The sequence below is a fragment of the Tachypleus tridentatus genome, chromosome 6, assembly GCF_004210375.1.
Source record: "Tachypleus tridentatus isolate NWPU-2018 chromosome 6, ASM421037v1, whole genome shotgun sequence".
Lineage (NCBI taxonomy): Eukaryota > Metazoa > Arthropoda > Merostomata > Xiphosura > Limulidae > Tachypleus > Tachypleus tridentatus.
In genome coordinates this window covers 101,149,680-101,171,673 of record NC_134830.1, presented here as the reverse complement: position 1 = coordinate 101,171,673, position 21,994 = coordinate 101,149,680, and the positions used below count along the sequence as shown (strand labels likewise).

Here is a 21,994-nt window from a genome sequence, read left to right as displayed (position 1 = left end):
TGATGTGTATTTTATATACTATCTTATCAGTACATAATGTCGGTCAAGTGTGTTTGTTTGTTTAGCGCAAAGCCACAATGGCCTACCTGCTGCGACTACCGTGGAGAATCGAACATAGGATCTTAGTCATGTATTTGCATAAATTTATCGTTTGTCCATTGGGAGAACATGATACGTTAATAAAAACTGCCCAAAATAAACGATTATCCGAAATACTACTCTCTAAGTTATCACAACTATTTGAACCTTTGATTGTCCAGTTTATCTTGCGGAGCAATGATATTTCTGTGCTTACCGTACTATAATGTACATTTTGTTAATAAATAAAAGGTCAGACATAAGAATGTTCTTTCTTTCTTGTTTTAACACATTTTCAACAAATCCTATTGATGAATTCTTTGTTACACTTATTTTAGTTATCACACTTAATAATATATGTAGTATTTTTGTTTAACTATTATAATACACGTATTAAACTTGGATTATTTGTGCAAAACATCAGGCCTTACAAAAGACAGTTTATTCGTGAAAATCGGTGTTTCGTATCTGAGGAAGCAGTGATACTCATTAGGGACAACAAAGCTCATTAATTTTCATGAGTTGGAAACCGGGTACAGAGAAAATATATGCGTAATCCGATCGGCTAGCATGTAGGCAAAACATGATTATAATGAAGAAAAGGAACGCAGCGATAAAAATAACGTACAGTGGTAAAAATGTAGGGACATTAATAAAGCGTGGAATACAGCACGTGTATAATGCTTAATGAGGCCATTATGACATCACGAAATATTGGTTTTGCGACATAGTCACAGTTCTGCTCAACTATTATTCATTCTCAACTAAAACATGTCCAATCAATGCATGTAGTTAAGCTACAAAAAAGTAATACATATACAAAACTTTCAATAGAAATGTTTTGGAAATATTTATTTGCATAGAAAATTCTCAAAATGATCTAATAGTTCTTCACATTATCAATATTTTATACTTGACCAGAAATTGAGTCGAATTTCATTTTTGGACAATAAAAGCAGATCAGATCATACTAGAAAATCACAATTTTTAGACGTTTTAACTGCTACAATGAGTATTTAAAGTTTTTTTAAATTAGTTGTTTTTAGTTCCATTGCTCATTAAATCCTTTGAGAGTAAGATCATAAGTAAATACCTTAAGAAAAATATATCGTAAAGTGTCATACCTGGAAGGTACTAAAGTTTATGGTTAAATAAAACTTCTGGAGCAGACACAACATGAAACTTAAACTGTCTTTCACTTAAGAAAAACTTTCTGAAAGATGTTTGAGTGGAGCTAAGCAAAATATTTTACATTCAATAATATTTAATGTCTTATATCAAACACTAAAGAAGGAATATTTTCTTGGAACGTCGCTATTTTATGTAAAATGATTCAATATTTTCAATTGATGTGCAAAGCGTAATAAAAAATGAGAATTACAAACTTCTACCACCATTACTTTAGCCTTGACGCTGGCGATTTAATCACTTATACGCGATAAACACGAAGACAGAATAGTACTGGATGAACCACTTGTTAAGATTTGTCCTTAAGGACTTCTTTATTAAGTCAAAAAGAATGGGCACTGTCTTAATGTCTCTCAAGGCTCTCATTTTCCAAATAAACTTTCACTTTTTCTCCAAACGTTTACACGTCATCTTATTGGCCACATATTTCGTAACGGGACAAATAATAAAATAAAGGAGCATTGAATTTAGTTCAGAACCTGCTGAAAAATGTCTAGATAACTGTTTCTAAGTTGTTTGTATCACGTTTTGAAATATTTAGGTTGTTATTGTGGCTTCAATAAATTCGAAAGAAAAAGCTAGCTATATCAATTTGATGGTTAGGTAGCAAACACAATTACAAGGGACCATATGGCATTTCGAAGCAGTCCCTGCCCTCTCACACTTAAAAAAAGTAAAATTATAAATCAACGCACTTATTAATTTTGAGGATATCATCGATTCAACGTCCCAAATGAAATGTAACTAGTGGTTTGGTTTGTTTCGAATTTCGCGTAGAGTTACACGAGGGTTATCTGCGCTAGCCGTCCCTAAGTTAGTAGTGTAAGACTAGAGGGAAGGCAGCTAGTTATCACCACCCACTGCCAACTCTTGACCTACTATTTTACTAACGAATAGTGGGATTGACCGTCACATTATAACGCACTCATGGCTAAAAAGGAAACATGTTTGGTGTGACAGGGATACAAACCTGCGACCCTCAGATTACGAGTCGAGTGCCTTAACTTCCTGGCCATGCCGGGCCTGTAACTAGTGATCTAAGTGATTTAAATACAAGTACAATGAATTGTTTTTATTTGTAGTCAATATGTCTGTAAATATGCCCTAAAATTCTGTTGGCTTTACTTGTAGCAACAAAACACTATTTCTTTGGTTTTAGTGACTCGTTCACCATTATCTCAAGACCCTTTTCTTCAGTCAAGTCATTGAATTGGCTACAGTCTATATTAAATGGTGATTAATATTATAATCACCCAAGTACATCACTTTGCACTTAATATATTCAAAATTTATTTGCCAGATATTTACCCAAGCCATTCTATAATACCTTAATATTAGATATGAATATTTATGTAATTTATGAAATAAAGAGCGCAGAGAAAGAAGTTTATTATTGTTCTTTTTTATAGTTAAAGGTATGGAACTATTTGTTCCATACAATAAACTACACAATTTGTTATCTGTGCTTTGCCAACCACGGATATCGAAACTCAGGTTTTAGTGATGCGAGTCCGCAGCCATACCGCTGGGCTACTGGGGAGAATATGGAACTAACTAAAGTAGAACTTTACGAAAAGTGTTTGGTTTCATTATAAGCACACTTCATGATTTAGTGGTTTCTCAAAATTGTACAGAATACGTACAGTGACAAAAATGAAATGACGATTGTTTTATCTAACCAGTTCAAATTGTCTGAAATGAATAACTTTATACTGAGCATTCATCATTCAAAAATGAAATCTTGTAGAGACAAAAACCCAAAACAACACAAAGGTTAAAGACCAATACCCAAATTTATTAAACAGCATTCAATAAGATCTAACTGACCCTAGTTTGAAACCTGGTCAGTTGGGTTAAAACTTGAACCAACTCCATTAAGACTTGTAAGAAATAAAAGTAATTTTAATCATTTTACAAAACATGAGGTAACTGTGTCTAAATGATTTAAAAGGTCAAAATAAATTAAAATGACCATAATGGAAGAGATAAAAGAAACTGGCAAATCTGAAAATATCAGATCAAATGAGAAGAAGGCAACAAGTTAAGTTTGAACTCACAAATTTTAGTTGGTTTGTAATATTTGAAAAGACTGGCATACATTCAGGGGATAGTTTTAGAGCTTTTAAAACAAATGTTCTAGTGAGTTAATGAGTTCTGCAAAACGTGACACTTTACTTATTTGTGTTTAGAAGGATATTGTTTTCAAGAATCTCGTTGTACAAATCACGAACTTACAAATAATACAGTATTTAGCTTATTTCTTGTAATTCTTGGTCTCAGCTATGAATTTTCTTTATTGTCCATAGATTTTGTTTGTCAAAACTATTTTCGACCCGGATTAACGCTTACACTTTAGTGAGTAAGTTTGAATTGTACTATTATTTTAGGTCCTTCAAAGTGCTGCTTACGCCTAACGATGCGTTGTTAATGCTCCAAAATATTCAGTCTAAACGGTCGAATAAATTTGTGTGGGCTTGAAAACATTTTGTTGTTTACTTTTCTGTTATATATTTGTACCTGCTATGAAATTAGTTGTAATGAACATTGGTTGGAGTTCGAAGAGGTGAGAAATCGGCTAGCTTTTAGGCAGTCTCTAAGGGATTATCGTATAAAAGCATTCTAAGTCATTAGAAAATAATTGGATGAGCATCCGCCTTTTTTGTTCAGCCGGTGGGTAGATTACAGAACTACTATAATTTTGGGGATTGTAATCCAATATACTGGAAAGAAATAAGTGTACAAAGTCAGAAAAAAGGTGACTTGTTCATCATAGGTTTGAATAAGCACATAAAAAGAGGAATGCAGCGAAAGAGAAATGTTTGCTTGGTTTGTTTTGAATTTCGCGCAAAGCTACACGAGCTATTTACGATAGCCGTCCTTAATTTAGCAATGTAAGGCTAGAAGAAAGGCAGCTAGTAATCACCACCCACCTCCAACTCTTGGTTTGTTTTTGTTTGTTTTTCTTATAGCAAAGCCACATCGGGCTATCTGCTCAGCTCACCGAGGGGAATCGAACCCCTGATATTAGCGTTGTAAATCCGGAGACATACCGCTGTACTAGCGGGGGGACCCAACTCTAAGACAACTTTTTTACCAACAAATAGTAGGATTGACTGCACATTATAACGCCTCCACGGCTGAAAGGGCGAGCATGTTTGGTGTGACGGGGATTCGAACCCGCGATCCTCGGATTAGGAAGCGAGTGTTATAAGGAGAAAAAAAAAGACCCGGAGATGTGTGATAGAACGAACATACCAAGAAGAACAAAGGAAACATGTAGCATCTTGTCAATAGGCCGGCATGACCAGGTGGGTTAAGGCGTTCGACTCGTAACCTGAGGGTCACAGGTTCGAATCCCAGTCGCACCAAATATGGTCGCCCTCCCAGCCGTGGGGCGTTATAATGTAACGGTCAATCCCACTATTCGTTGGTAAAGAGAAACCCAAGTATTGGTGATGGGTGATGATGACTAGCTGTCTTCCCTTTAGTCTTACACTGCTAAATTAGGGATGGCTAGCGCAGATAGCCCTCGTGTAGCTTGCGCGAAATTCAAAATGAATAAACAGACAAACAAACAATGCTTTCAGTCATAAACACTACCAAGTTTTAAACCTAAGTTTATACGAATAAACAGTAATTTGATACATTTACACTATTGGTGTGTCTGTTTCTGATACGAATAATTACAACTTAAATGAAGTTGATAGTTATAAGAAGGAAAGTGAAGTGCAACTATATTCGATTGCGACAGTATCTTGGATGTGTTCTATAATTATTTTTTAGATTGAAATTTGTACAAAAATAAAGTGGTATATATGTATATGTTGGTTTTATATTTATATAGCAAGACTGTTTTAACAAAATGACCACCTTCTTGAAGATTATTTATAAATTTTAAGACATGGTTTATTAGGTGAGCAGCTGCAATAGCTAGACAGCTGTAGTTAATATATTATTCGGAAATTTCTCTAACGCTTCTAAAGACATATGTTATTGATTGTATCATGGATTGGATGAGTGTCCGTAATATATGAACTCACTCCTAATTCTTCATTAAAATGCTAAAGAAGCAGAAATATTCTGGATGTTCTAATATCGAATATCATGCATTTTTTTTAAATTTATCATACATGGCTTGATGAGATTTTGGATTTATTGCTGCTATTTTATTTGCGGTTGAAGAAAGCTTCATATTTTAAGATTTCTGTGGTAAGCTATAGCCTAAAACAGTTTGCCACATGTCGAATGCAAAATGTCAGATCTCATGGTGATGCAAGGATAATATATAACAAAGTTTTGGAATAAAATGTGATCCATAGGTCGATCTCGGCTCTTCCATCCTCTAAATTAAACTAAAACTATTAATAAATAAATTAATTTTTAAAAAATCTTAAAGCTGGCTCGCATGTATCATTCATATACTTATTACGCTTTTCCTGAAACTCCCTTAAATTCACTGCCTCCACAACATCCGAAATCAATCTATTCCAAAGGCTAACCACCCTGTTAGAAAAATAAAACTGTTTCAGCTGAACATGACTCCTAACCTGCCAAAATTTATATTTATGTCTCCTAAGCTTTCTATTCTTACTGTTAAATATGAAAAAAGATGATGCATCAACAATATCAATTCCCTTTACCATCTTAAATACCTGGATCAGATCTCTCTAACTCTTCTTTTTTCAACAGAAAACAGTTTGAGAGATGTAAGACTCTTCTCATACAACAATCCCTCTATCTAATAAAACATTCCAGTAACCCTTCTCTGAACCATTTCCAACAATTCAATGTCTTTTCTACGGTAAGGAATTTCAGACTGAGCACAGTATTCCAAATGTGGCCTAACTAGTGAATCGTATAATAAAATTTAAAATTTTTAGACTTGTATTTAATATTTCTGTAGATACAACTTAAAATCCTATTTGCCCTACCATTAGCAAAAACACACTCCTTGGATGGCTTTAGAGACAGATCCACTATTACACTAGGATTTCTTTCTTTCATGATACTGTTAAGGTTATTCTCATCCAAATTATACTTATGATTCGAATTATGATAATCCACAAGCATTATCTTTCATGTATTATAATTAAAACCCATTTGCCATTTATTCATCCAACTCACTAAGTGATCTAAATCTCTTTGTAAATCAGCAGCATCCTCTTCATAGATTGCTACACGCAAGACCGTAATAGCATCTGCAAATTTAGGTAATTTATTGACTATTCCTTCACATATATTACTCATGTAACTCAGAAAGAGTAAAGGTTCTAAGACTGAGCCCTGAAGTACGTCACTTGCGATATTAATCCAGTTTGACTAAACTCAATTTGTAACAATCGTCTGTTTCCTTCCATCAAGCCACTCTTTTATCCAGCTTGCTAACATACCCCCAAATCTATAGAGAATTTTTATAAGCCTTTTATGTGATACTTCATCAAGTGCCGTCTGAAAATCCAGATGCACTAAATCTTCACTCTTACCCTCATCTACACAAGCAGCAACCGTTTAAAAGAATGTCAAAATATTTGTAAGACAAGATTTTCCCTTAGTAAAACCATGTTGGCTATCCAATAAAATTCTAAACTTTGGGAAATATCTTTGCAAACCATCGTTTTTCAGACTTTCCTTCCATTTTCCTGCAACAGATGTAAGACTAGTGGGTCTAGAATTACTAGGGCAATTTTTATCATCTCCCTTGAAAAGAGACGTTACATTAGGTAATTCCCAAGCCTCTGGTACCTGTCTACTCTTCAAGGACTGACAAAATATAGTAGCAAGATCATATATCCAATCTCTAACCTCCATCAAAATCCTTGGTGAAATATTATCTGGCCCAGGATCCTTATCATTTTTTAAATGTTTCTTTTTTTTAACCAGCAGTCATTAATGCAGTCATCTAGTTCAGCTTTGTTTCCATCTACTAACGGTCCAATATGCAAAATACTGATGAAATTTTTTTCTGTTTCGCTAACTTTCTTAATATTGTCAGTCACCTACCATAGCAGTCAATTTAAATTTCTTATACTTACGATGTTTTTCTTTAATTTTATCTCATACTTTTTGTGAGCCAACCTAGTTATTTACTTGCAGCTACCCATTTCTTTATATAAGGAATATGTTTGTCTTGAATACTTATAAATTCATGTAATTAAATATTTTTTACATCTGATCAGTATCTCCAAATAACTTATCTTACCAATTCACAATAAATATTAAGTATCACATCCCATGAAAATTAACTTCATGAAATTTGTAACCATAATATCATTATTCCTTATCTGTATATGCAACAAAACATTAAACCAAATAGAACAATGATCACTTGCAACCAGATATGTTCTAATTTACATCCTCTTGATCATTTATCCATATTTTAAATTCACAAGAAGTCTAAAATAACATTGTTTCTAAGGTTCGTTGACTAATTGGAAAGTAATTCCACATTGAACAGTTTCCAAAAACCTTTCTTCTATCACGGCTTAACTCTAGTGTTTCCCAATCTACATGTCTGGAATTAAAATCGCAGATAACTATGACTTCATTAACAGATAAAACCTTAATCTCGTTGTAAAGTTTCTCACTAATGTCTTTCTTATCGTTTGGTTGTCTGTAAAAATCATTCTCTATAAAGGTTTGGAGTTTGGATTAAGAACAACGGTAGCTCTTATGTTTGGTTGCAATGGAAAAGAGAAGTTGTTAGACAGTGAAATATCGAATAGTTTGGTTATGTCTTTAAGGAATATGTGAGATAATGTCACGCTAAATCTGTTCCAGCTAGTCAGGACTTGACACATCTATAGGTAATGTAGCCCTAACTGCCTTGTGCCACTGTAAAATTCTGGACGACACTATACTAATTATATTAATGAAATTGTTGGAGTCTATTTCAAAAAAATTATAGGTGTTCCATCATGACACCGCTCCATCCATAATACCTACCGTGTTCAACAGCGATTTCAAATATATAACACCAAGAAAATGTTTGGAAGGAAAAATTCAAAACTGAATCAAAATGAACAGTTGTGGAAAGCTGTTGAGAACTTTCTAAGAGACAGAAAAGAGAGACTGGCACTCCAATCTATCAAATTTGTACCAACAGTTATTAAAAAAATGTTAGTTAAATATTTGATGTTGTTATAAGAAGAAAAAGTAGGATCTCAGCAAGGTAATAAGGGCCTGCCTTCACGGTGTATGTAAACATATACAGTAAGGAAAAACAACAGTATTAACAAATGTGCATTTACGAATTTAATGATCAGAAACGTTTGGTTTAATATTTATTATTACGAAAGACAATCTCGAAATTGCTATGTGAATAAGCATGAAACAAATGATGAAAGAGCACATCTTTTATCTTCACGATTACTTTAATCAGTAAGAAACAAGCTTACACCCACTGACAGTTTAAAAAAAAATTACTTCAAAATGTATATGAATCTTGCTGTAATACAATATTACTTTTTAATATTGCTTTTAATGAAATAATTTCCGATTACATTGATGCCAAAAGCAGTAGTTTCTACTAATGGTCATAGTTACAACCATTAAGAGATAATTACGTAATTATATATTGAGTGTTTGAGTATAATTCAAATAAATTTAAATAGCAGTTTTCTTGACGTTCTTAACGACGATCTTCGAAGAAATAAGCTAATGGCGAGTTATATATATATGAAAAATGTAACTTTTTCCTTAAAGCAATTCCGTTACTTAGCACGTTTGAATGGAGTTACTAATTGTACACTTTGAATGTCTTCAATTAATTAAGAAACTGTGAAAATAAAAAGATGTTTGCTGTTAAGCAGTAAGCATAAAATTTTAGCAAGCTTCCTTTGTTATGTGTTATATAAAGTTTACTTAATCCTAGTTTGAACTATTAATTTTCGTCTTATCAAAAGTAATTGAAAAAGGATGCGAGATGAATTATCAAATATACACGTTATTTTAAGGGAAGTTAAAACAAACGTATATAACTGCAATATTGTAAATGCTGACTTCATTTTCTACGGTTTCCGTCGACGAAAATATGTTAAATATTTAACCAATCTAGAAGAGAAAAAAATCTTGCTTGGTCAGTATTTCTAGAATATGCCGAAAAAACGTGAAAAACGAAATTTCAGTGTAAAAAAAATAACTTATATTAATTCAAATAAAATGATTTTTCCCTTTGCACATTTGAGAAATGAGCAGTTACGTATATGTAAGAATATGTCTGTGATAATAATATTTTATCAGGTCATCCCTTAAGTAAAGTCCGATTTTAGGTTCAGAAAAATAAAAAAATAATTTCAAACGCTATTAATGTTATTTAATCAATAATATATGTTCCATTATTATTAATTACTTCCTGCTAACGATTCACAAGCTTTGAATGCGACTTCTATAAAATTATTGGAACTTAAAGGAAAATAATGTAGAGAGGGTAGTTTCAACATCTTCATATTTTCCCAGTTCTTTTCCATATGGATAGTTCTGCAAACTTCAGAATAGATGGAGCAAGGTCTGGAGAATAAGAAAGATGTGGAAGATTTTCCAGTCTAGCTCTTCAACCTTTGTAGATGTGATCTTTACTGTATGGAGCCGTGCATTATCCTGGTGTAACACAACACCTTTACGATTGATCAAAGCAGGTCTCTTTTCTTTCAGTGCAACATTCAAGAGCTCTAACTGTTGACAATAGAAGTCTGATGTAATCGTTCCATTGAGTGGCAGCAACTCAAAGTGGATCACACCAACAATATCCCACCAAAAACTTAACAAGTCTTTCCTAGGATGGAGGTCTATTTTGGACTGTGCTTTGGCCAGTTTTCCTGCAGTGAGCCATTATCTGCGGCGCTTAACATTTTTATTATATATCCATTTTTCATCTCCAGTCACTAACCTGTCCAAAAAGGCAGTTACGTTCACCAGAGTGAAGAGGATTACAAATGTCCATTCTTGTTCTAATATTAGCTTGAGTCTAATCGTGGTGGACCCATTTTTCAAGTTTTGACACCTTTTCAAGCTGTTGCAGATGACGGTAAGCTGTTGAATGGGTTGAATTAAGCTTCTGCGCTAATTTTTTTACTGTTACAGCCCACTCTTCCTCAAGTGGAGCCAGCAGCAAGTCATTATTAAACTCAACAGGACGAACTGAAGTGGCGCATCACTTAAGCTGTAGTCACTTGATCTGAACTCCTGAAACCACCTTCGACGTTTCTTTTCATTAAGAGACTTCTCACCATAAACACCTTGAATGTTTCGTGTTGTTACTGCTGCACTCTTACTTTTTATAAACTCATAAAGCATTTTTTGCCTAATGTGCTCCTCAGACACATCTATCTTCATAAGGGTTTAGTTGATTAATGATTTGAGAAAGTGGAGTTGGGTTAATTTCTTTTATTTGTCTGAACATTTTTATACACGTTCTACTACATAGTTTAGTCACTGAAGCCTTCTACAAAGAGAGAAATGATGATGCACTTTCTGTGTTAAATTTTCGGACATTACTTATGGGAAGACCTGATAGTATGCATAGTTTTCATACATTATAACTGATATCTATTAAACAGTTTGTTTTTTTTACTAAAATTAATGAAAATTATTGTACGAACTTAATATTTTTATGTAATAAAATAAAATACAAAAATCATATTACACTGTGAAATAATCGAATGGCTTTCACCAATAAAGATATTTTGCGTAATTAAGTGCTTAAAGTATGCTGTTTGTATTTCATTGCAAAATATTTTCTAATTAAATTACACAATTACAGTTTATCTTAAAAATGTGAATGAACACTATCATTAAATATTTACATTATTTATAACGAAAAATACATTATTAATATGAACTAGCTAGTTTCTAATTACATCAAATTATTAATACGAACTAGTTAGTTTCGAATCACATCAAATTAAAGATGTTTTATAGAGAAAATAACTTATATTATGTGTGGATAGTTTTGCGTGAATATAAGACACTATGGAATTAACATTCAGCGCTTGACTCTCGAAATATTATAATAAATAATAACTCTACATTTTTAAAGCTATATCATCGTTAGATATGATTTTGGTTTTACTTAATTATATAATGATATAAAACATATACATCTTATCACCAGTTGGATTGCAATATTGAAAAAAAACACTTTAAAGTGTGGATGGAGAAAACAACATTAATTTGACAACACGAAACCATTTGGATACTACTGAGCAAATACGATACAACTGCTTAATTTTACTGTAAGTTCACAAAATCATAAATATTACTGTACAGACTAAACGAATAATATTACACATATATAAGTAATGTTATCACACTTACTTACACGTTATTAAAAATCCAGCTAAACTGAACTAATAAAATACAATTGTTTAATGTTACTGAAAGTTCACAAAATGACAAAAATTAATTTTATAGTCTAAGCGTATGAGATTTTAGATTCATAAATAACACTAGCAAACTTTACTTACACATTAACAAATCATGATCATGATTTTTCTTTTACTTCGATTGAGTTAGAAATACGATGAACTTTTAACATTTTATCACTACTTACTTGCATTCAAGCTACTGATGAAATTCCTTCTTCTATTCTGGGTAAGCTTAATTAATTTGCGTCGTAAGAGATACCTGTAATAACATTGTAGATTTAGTTAGTCTAGAAGGGTATAACAAACCAATTTATTAAATATTTAATGGCTCGTACCTTTTCACTAGAAAATATTTTTTCTGATTTTATTTTGATTCAAACTCATGTTAGATGTTGTGGAAATTAATTTTACCTAATCCGAAGCCTACAATTATAATGCATAAAAATAGAATGTTTCGCTCTTATAGGTTCTTAAATAATAATTAACTTCACACTTTTAAATACGAGTCCATCCATACTTAGCATCATTCTCAATCAGACTTTATTAAATAGTCTCAGGATGTTCTTAACAAACATTTATTAACAACTTATTGTACGTTCTGGAATTTTTTACTTTTGTACCTACAATAATTTAAAAATAATTCGAATGTATGTCACAAGATTGGTTAGATGGTTGCTTTTTTTTAGCACAGTCACATTAGACTATTTGCTGTGTCCGCCGAGGGAATCGAATCCCGAATTTCAATTAGTAAGCTTGTACAGTTGCCACTGCCCCACCAGAGGACATGTCGAGTGGAAAAATTTATATTTTAAAGAAGACTCACAAGGACATTTCCAAGACGCAAGTTGTCTCTTATATTAAAATAAAACATCATTTTTGATCCAGAAACTGCTTCACAACATATTAATGATTTACAGTTGCAAAAAAAAACAAAACAATGACTTGATATTCCATTTCGGTTATTGACTGACTTCAAAAACATTGACACTTAAATCAGTTGTTTCCTCAAATATTTTACTTTCTTAACAAAAAAGGGAAGAAAATTGTCTGGTTTTCGTTGAATGTGCATAGACAAAAACAAGCGATATACCTTTTAGGTTAGAAGCCACGTACAAAGATTTATACATTTCTTTGTAATTTCAGAACATGCTTACTGAATTGAAAAAAAATCGAAAGTATCATATTCCTATTTTCTTGGCTCAAAGCAAATCAAGTTTAACATCAGAAAACTTTAGGTTTTTCCTTTCTCCTTCTAATCACATTACAGCATGGCTCTGTAAAAACATCACAGCCGACAGACGTCTTCCACATAACATCCTTTAGGCTATTCAGTGCGAAAGCAAACACCGCAACAAATGTTAAGAGACATCAAGTGTGATTGTTCTCATACTTATGTAGGGAAGCATTAACTGTAATAGCTGTGGTAGGAATCTTCACAGAGGTGGTTCTTAATGTAAGGCGGGTAGATCGATAAGCTTTCAGACCGAATGTCAACAACGAAAACTAAGCTTCGGTAAATTTTATTATTTTTATGTCAAGCAACTACTTTCGATAATCATCGTGTATTTTTCTCTAAACGTATTCATTCAACATATGTTCTGCTGTTATGAAGATATATAAGAAATAAAATAAATACCTACTTCTTTGTTTACATATTTTTTTGATATACTAAATTTCCTGGATATATCACGTATGCGATAAAAAAAGAAAATACATATATCCGGCTAGATATGAACTTGCATTGAAAGTTAAGCCTAGAAATACTTCAACAAAGAATGCTTGTGCACGCTGTAATATTCACAGCAAAATTATATTGCGTTTTTTTTTTGCTATTTCAAATATAAAATATAATAAAAGATAAACACTTATTGTAAATATTTATATTTGAGAAGATAAACACAAAGAAATCTGCCTTTTGAATTATGCCGATTCTTCTTGTAACGTAGTAACACTTCATTAAAAAAAGTAATTGTGGTTTACATGGGTAATATTTTAACATATCATCATGTACATCATTAGCTAAGAAGGGTGGCATAGAACAACAATTCTCCACTTTAAAAATTATCTTAATTTCTCTTTTAATGATACCTAAGCTATAGCAGCAGCTAATGTACAGTTTTCATTAAACTGAGCGCATTCTATATTGCCTAGATTTGTTTATGTTTATTCAGATGGTGTGTTTAATAACCTTTATGTATCAGACACATTAACTCAGAATTCTGAAATACTCTCTAAAGTTATTTTGCAGGAAGGTTTTCTAATTAATCAATAACACTAATAATAATAATAATATGCTATAAAACTAAACGAATAGAGTAGCCACGAGTCGGTGACAGTAGTAATATAGCACAAACCAAGAAGATAACTCTAATAAGACTGAATGTAACCGTATAAGTTTTCTTTGTACTTAATTGTGTACCAGTGCAATGGTTGAATTTAACAGTATCATCAGCAATTAAAAACAAAATCTGTGATTTGTTGGTTCTCAAATTTCGCGCAAAGCTACACAAGGGTTATCTGCGCTAGCCGTTTCTTATTTAGCAGTGTAAGGCTAGAGAGAAGGCAGCTAGTCACCCCCACCCACCGCCAACTCTTGGGCTACTCTACTACCAACGAATAGTGGGATTGACCGTTACTTTATAACGCCTCCCTCCGGCTGTAAGGGCGAGCATTTATGGTGTGACGGGGATTCAAAATTGCGACCCTCAGATTACGAGTCGAGCGCCCCTAAACACCTAACTATGCTGGTCTGTGACGATATAATTATATTTTGTCTTCAATTAGCTGAAATGGCTGAAGAGTAAATATAAAATGTAGCGTAGCATGTTTTTTGGTATATTATGATATATAATTGTGCGAAAAAATTTACCTGAACATATCCAAAAGTAAACTTGCAACAAAGGAATGAAAACTGTGCTCTTCAAAATCTTAGGTTGACATTTTTTAGCACTTTGAATAAAACAAAATGCACTCGTTTGAGTTTTAAAAATGTTGATGCAATTGTATCACTGATATATCCGTTCTTTTATAACTCTATTTTAAATGAAAATCATTGAAAGGAATAAAAAATAAAGAGACTACCTTTTCGTTTTATTGTGTTAGTGAGAAAAAACAAACGATAATTAATCACGAAAGCCTTAAGCGAACTACTTAATCCCTGCGTTGTGTGATGTATTTGAGTTGTGATTTAAGATGTAATAGGAATCGTGAAAGACAATAACAATCATTCCATAACTCTTCACTTTTATTATGATTTTTTCGATGATGACTCATATTATCCCAAATGATGTTGAATTTAAAGAGATAATCAGTAGACATCCAACGTGAGCCTGAATCATGAAGCAAACGACAAACCAATAAATCGACCATTCACTAAGAGCAGTTATTGTGAACCCCTCTGATAAATCGAGAGGAGTACAGAAACATATATATATATATATAGATCGTTATTAGCTACCATCTTCTAAAATCAGCTGTCTTGATACAATCTGCTTTAATCACGCCTATTCTTGCACATAAATCAAAGGAAGAAAATGATAGTGCGACAACTGTACAAATGTTGCTAATAACAGGGTTTGGATATGGAAAGTAAAATAGAAATGTATTTATTTATTGCTTTTTTTTTTACTTTATTTATTATATGGCATATACTGTATCTAATGGAATAACTGAAGAAAAAGTCTTGAAAAGTTGAAAGCTGATTAAGTTTAAAAGCAAATAAAACCACGTTATTGATTAAACATTAGATAAATTTTATTATGGTCACGTAGTTTTTAAATTAGATTATACAACAGGCAATATCTGCTTTAAAATTTAGAAAAAGAAAAAATAGGATGTCTTATTGTTAAATTTTGTGAAAAAATCATGGAAGTTTCAAATACTTCACTGAACTTTTTTAAATAGCTGAAAGTATAATACACAGAATTAGAGAAATGGCTTGATTAACACTTGAAAAGCTTTCAACTTACAGTATTTAGTATATATATTACCTATTTTGTAAACTGTTAATGATTGTTTCACATAAATATTCCATTTCTATGTGCGCTCAACTAACATGGGTTATTAATATTATTTTCTTTTTATGATATAATTAGTTTTAACTTAGAAAAATAAAATCTGTGTGCCTTATTATCATTATTGCTATCTAATATTCATATGTATACACGAGAAAAATTAGCATATTGTTGCTCATGACAAATTGTTGCACAGATTGTTTTAATTACGATACTAATTACGTATTATGTACAAGAGCTAAGCCGCTATATATGTGTATATGCATATATTGAAGTTAATTTTAAAGATTTTTTGTTTTATCACATTCCGTCATTAGACTTGTATTATATTAAAACCTTTTTTTATCTTTATACTAAATGCACTTAGAACACTTCGATGGTAAATACAAACTCTTGCAAGAGGTTACAGTATTTTTAGTATTTTCTTTTCCTTACTAACGTTTGTTTCTTGGAATAAAATAAAACTGTAAAATACAAGAGATAAATATTTTGTGACATAGATTTAATAATAAAGTATAACAATACTTCAATTGGCATTCCTAAGTTTATTTTACAAAATGGTTGTATAGGCGCAGTATAATATCTTTTTTAAAGAACACATCAAGTTAAAGTGTTTGTTTTAAATAATGTTTTGTTCAAGAAAGATGAGAGGATGTACTGTTCATCTGTTTAGTTTTCTTTCTGCGTTTATTCTAGTTCTGTAAGAATAGTTGTACCCCATGGATAATTAAATTTTATTACACGCTATTCTTTTCAATAACTGAAATTTTAGAAATATTTTAATGTTCTCTACTTCATTTAAATCATTAACAAGTCTTTATTGAAGGAATCGACAAGTTTACTTGACATATATCATTAAATCTAAAATAACTCTAGCTTCATACGATTATACTGAAGTAAAAAAATGAAACATTATTTGGAGATTAAATTAATTTTCCATTATTATAAATAATGCATTGTTTACGTTACGCTTATATGTGACACCTTTAAACTTATACATACCTGCTAAACTCTTTTCTTGTCTCAGAACAATTTGCTTTAAAACTGTAATAAAATGATATATTAACATTCTAGAGAAAATGAATGTTATTAGTATCAGGTTTTTGTTTGAAGTAAATTGTGTATGCTTTTCATTTGTTGAGTAAACATGAGTACAATAGTAAATTATGCGGTTATTTAAACAGTGTTAAAATTATGTAGTTTAGAACACATATATATTTGTATTGCTTAGGCTACTTTAATCACGATGTTTAAACCTTTTTGCAACAGTAACAATGCTAGTAGAATAGTCCAAAAAACGTTTGTTAAAAGTTTAGAATTCTAAAATGTGATCTTACGTATTTATAATTTTAAAGAATGAGATTAAGCTATTATAGAATTTTAATCCCTTTTGTCAAAATACGCACTTCAGAATATGTAAATTAATGTAACATTCCTGCTAACTTTATAAGATATTTTTGAGTTTAAAAATGAATAAATATTCTTATCTGAATTTTTAAAAAAATTAGTTATTTCTTTTAACATCCGCACCACATGCTATCACAAAATAATATCACTTAGTGAGATTAACTCTTAATTTATATTATATAATCTTGAACAACATAAATTTGTATTTCATTCTGTCTCCTTCTTAAAGGGAATAAGTAATTATTTACGACCATTGTGGTAATATGGTTCATAATAATACCGAAACACAATAAACGTCAGTACTTAGTTTGCTTTTAGGGACTGAGCTAATTGTTGAAGTGACTTTCAAACTGAACATTGAAAGAAGTAGGATGGAGTCATTAAGTTACATTTTTTTATTGATTAATTTATTCTAAAGGGATGTTTTTCAAATAATAAGACGAAACTTGGTTTCTTAATAAACCTGGACATTTCTTCAAGTCTGTAGCAGAAATCAAAATATATTAAGTAATTCGTAACAGATGAAATTTAAAAAAAAATCAGTTTCATTCTTTCTCTGTTTAGAGTAGATTAACGTATTAACACCGTTGGATATGCGTCGATTAGCGATCACTATATCTATATGAAGTGTTATTGTAAGAACAAATCTCCAAATCTGATTTGCTAAATTTTTGCTAAATTTAAAATATCGAAAAGTCTCAGTTTAAGTTACAGTTTTAGTAGATATAACAACATGAAAAATCGTAACAAGTTGAAGTACTTTGGAACATCCATCTTCATTCTATGAAATTATCTGTTAATGAGAGCTTAAGTACCAAACAAAATTACTATAAATCCTCAAGACACACTTAAAAAAAATTGATTAATTAGAATTAAGCAAAAAACTACACAATGGGCTGTCTGTGCTTTGCCCACGACGAGTATCGAAACCTGGTGGTAACCAATTCTGTAATGTAATGAATGGCAATATAAGCTAATGTGAACAGGAAATTGTTTTCACACCTACGCTGTTCTTTTATTTGAAGATTCATAGATTTCCAATATTATTACCTCAAGAAATAGGCCCGGCATGGCTAGGTAGGTTAAGGCGTGCGACTCGTAATCCGAAGGTCGCGGGTTCGCATCCCCGTCGCACCAAACATGCTCGCCCTTTCAGCCGTGGGAGCGCTATAATGTGACGGTCAATCCCACTATATGTTGGTAAAAGAATAGCCCAAGAGTTGGCGGTGGGTGGTGATGACTAGCTTGCCTTCCCTCTAGTCTTACACTCCAAAATTAGGGATGGCGAGTGCAGATAGCCCTCGAGTAGCTTTGCGCGAAATTCGAAAACAAAACCTCAAGAAATTTTTCATTACGATTTCATTGTAGCTTGGCGAAGCCATTACGACATATTTCTCACATCGAAATTATTAGAACAGTAGAAACAATATATGCATAGTCACCAGAACTTACTTAAATTTTTGAGGGGGGTTACAGACGACTGGAGAGTACTTTACTTGCTATAGTAATCAAGAACTTTGAATTCAAAATTGAAATAGCGAGTGCTCATGATAGTTATACACAAATTTGTATTCCCATTTCAAAGTGGCACTTCGCTACTTGTTCAAAATTGAGGAACTTCTACCCTATGTATATATGCATATAAGAAATTATGCAAGTAATAAGTATGCATCTTTACTACCGATAATTATATACATCGATCAAACTCTGGCCATTACATTCACATGGAGTGTCTTTAGAATAATGATGATGTTTATTGTGACATAAAGTTCACTCATTTCAGGAATTGCTTTGTGAAAAGTAACTCCCTCCTGCTAGTAATTTACATCGCTATAAATGTTCCAAACACATTGAAGTCATTCAGCTCTGAGAATTATTGCATTGATTACGTTGTTGAGCACAATGATTCAATATCTATATAGTTTTAAAGGTTATAATGTACATGTAATCATCGTTTGCATTAGTAACAGTAACAGTTTTACATGTCGTGTTACGTCCAACCACTTCGAAGCTCAATATATTTGGTAACTTACGATACAGAGGTAATTATGTGTAACCTTTAATATTGTGCGTTAAAAGCATTGTAGTCAATTACGTCAAAGAATAATTAAGTTATCAAATAAGTTACTTGAAGATTATTTTAAAAAAAGAAAATGAAAAACAATATGTTTTTATACTACTAAATTAGTTAAAATGTGGCTTGTATTAGATTACATACCTATAATAACCTTAAAACACTTTCCTTTAGTTACATAGAACGCATAATTATTGTCATACATGATGAGTTACAATCATAGACTGCTGGCCAAAATCTTAAAGCCAATGAACATGAAGAAAAAATATGCATTTTGCGTTGTTAAACTCTACCAATTATTTGAGTAGAGCTTCGAAAGATGAAAATAAGAAAAGGGAAAAAAAAAAAACGTTTTTCAACATTTAATAGGGAAAATATGAACATTATGAAATTAGCCTAAATACTAGCTGGTCAAAAGTTTAAAACCATAACGAAACGAAGCGTTAATCGGTAAATACGTAACAAAATTTAGTCATTTGTGTTCAAGCATTAGCGTTGTCAACATCTTCCACTGACATCTCTTGTGTTACATTTGGTAAAACATGGCAAAAGCTAAAAAGTGGACAGAATTTGAACGTGGCAGAATTGTCGAGCTGCAAAAGCAAGGTCTCTCTCAACGTGCCATCGCTGGTAAGATTTGGCGTAGTAAAACTGATGTTGCAAATATCTTAAAAGACCATGAGAGACACAGAACAAGAATTTCAAGTGGTCAGCCCAAGAAAATTTCGCCGGCGTTGAGCAGGAGGATTCAACGGCTTGTCCGGCAAGACACCAGCCGTTCGTCGAACAAGATTAAGGCCCTTAAGAACGCGGAACGCAGCTCAAGAACAATAAGACGGCATCTATGAGAGAAAGGCTTTAAAAATAGTAAACGTCTTCAAAGGCCACGCCTCCTTCCACACCACAAAACACCTCGGTTAAACTTTGCTGAGAAGCACCAAATATGGGACGTAGAAAAGTGAACGAAGGTTTGGTTCTCTGATGAGAAAAAAGTTAACATGGGTGGTCCAGATGGCTACCAACGTTACTGGCTCGATAAGTATATACCACCAAAGACATTTTCTACACGACACAGTGGAGGAGGTTCCATCATGATCTGGGGTGCTTTCTCCTTCCATGGAACAATCGAGCTTTAGGTTATACAGGGGCGTCAAACAGCTGCTGACTACATTGGAATATTGGAGAGAGCATCCTTATTGACTGAAGGCCCTCGCTTGTGAGGAAATGACTGGATCTTTCAGCAGGACAACGCTGTAATCCACAATGCTCGCAGGACAATGGACTTGTTCATGGCGAAGAACGTGATTCCTTTGGACCATTCAGCGTATTCGCCCGAACTGAACCCCATTGAAAATGTTTAGGGGTGAATGGCAAGAGAAGTCTATAGAAATGGACGTCAATTCTAAACAGTGCATGATCTTCGTGCACTGAATGAATAACATTCCAGCCAGTCTTCTGCAAACGCTTATATCAACCATGCCAAAGCGAATGTTTGATGTTATTCGCAATGACGGCCGTGGAACTCACTACTGAGACCTCTTGTTGGGCATTTACTACCCTGTTTAGGACTTCCTTTTGGTATGGTCTTAAACTTTTGACCAGCTGGTATTCAGGATAATTTCATAGTGTTTACATTTTCCTTATTAAATGCAAAAATAGTTTTTTATTTTTATTTTTCCTTTTCTTATTTTCATTTTTCGAAGCTCTAATCAAATAAGTGGTTGAATCTAACAACGCAACATGCTTATTTTTTCTTTATGTTCATTGGCCTTAAAAATTTGGCCAGCAATGTATATCCATCATATATATCGTCCGATACAGAAGTTATCTCAATATATTAATCACAAGTATATTTAAATGCAATAACTGGACAACGTTTTTCAACTCTTGTGTTTTGTGTATTAACAGGGAATAAACGTACGAAAATTTACACAATTAGCAGAGGAAACTTGTCAAGTATTATATAGCTGACTGACTGGGTTTGCTGAAAACGCTCAGGCTGCATTTAAAAAACAGAAGGACCAGGACTTTTCTCCACTAATAAACAAATAGAGGATATATCCCGGGATTTGGATTTATATGCCTGTAGATACAACATTTACAAATACCTTCCAAAATAAATAATATTTTGGTTGATTACCTACCGTGTTTCTCCGATAATAAGACCTACCCATAAAATAAGACCTAGTGTGATTTTTGGGGATAGTTTTAATATAAGCCCTACCCTTAAAATAAGCCCTAGTTAAGAGTGGCAGGAAGAGGAAAGAAATAAAAAAAATTAATTTATTAATTAGTTTAATAGTTAGTTAATTAGTTTGTTTAAGTATTAATCAGTTAGTTTAATAGTTTAATAATAGTTTATTTTAAATGGTTAGTTTAATAGTTTGCAACATTAAATAGAATATAATTTCTATTTATTTAGAGGTCTTATAATTTTTACTTTGTAACTACATTTTTTTAATATATCAAAATAAGACATCCCCCCGAAAATAAGCCCTAGTGTCATATTTTGGAGTGAAAATTAATATAAGCCCTGTCTTATTTTCGGAGAAACACGGTAATAGTGTCTCACCTTGTAATATGGTTCCTGAAATATATTGCAGTATGTTAAACTTATATCTCACTACGCAAGAGAGACTGAAACGGTTTTTGAAACACATTTACAGATACCTAAATTATTCAGGTCTAATGAGTGCTATTTTTAATATTTAAATCTGAAAAAAAATACTAAGTAACATTGTTGTTTTCTTTTAACACAATGAACAACCTGAGCTGTGTTTACTGTGAGGATTGTTTTGGTTTGTTTTGAATTTCGCGCGTTAGCCGTTCCTAATTTAGCAGTTTAAGACTAGCCATTACCACCCACCGCCAAC

General features: G+C 32.3%; 1 protein-coding gene across 6 annotated transcripts in view; it reads right to left on the bottom strand.

Moving 5' to 3' along the window:
• The window catches only part of LOC143253188 (uncharacterized), a 172,140-nt gene that overhangs the window by 137,853 nt on the left and 12,293 nt on the right, over positions 1 to 21,994 (bottom strand). For 4 of the 6 annotated variants that reach the window (XR_013029437.1, XR_013029436.1, XM_076506612.1 and 1 more), the window contains one exon: positions 11,813 to 11,886. The gene's annotated coding sequence lies outside the window, so the exon portion shown is untranslated. Of the gene's footprint in view, positions 1 to 8,629; positions 9,316 to 11,812; positions 11,887 to 21,994 lie in introns of those variants that run through there. The other 2 variants (XR_013029439.1, XR_013029438.1) reach the window with 1 other exon arrangement.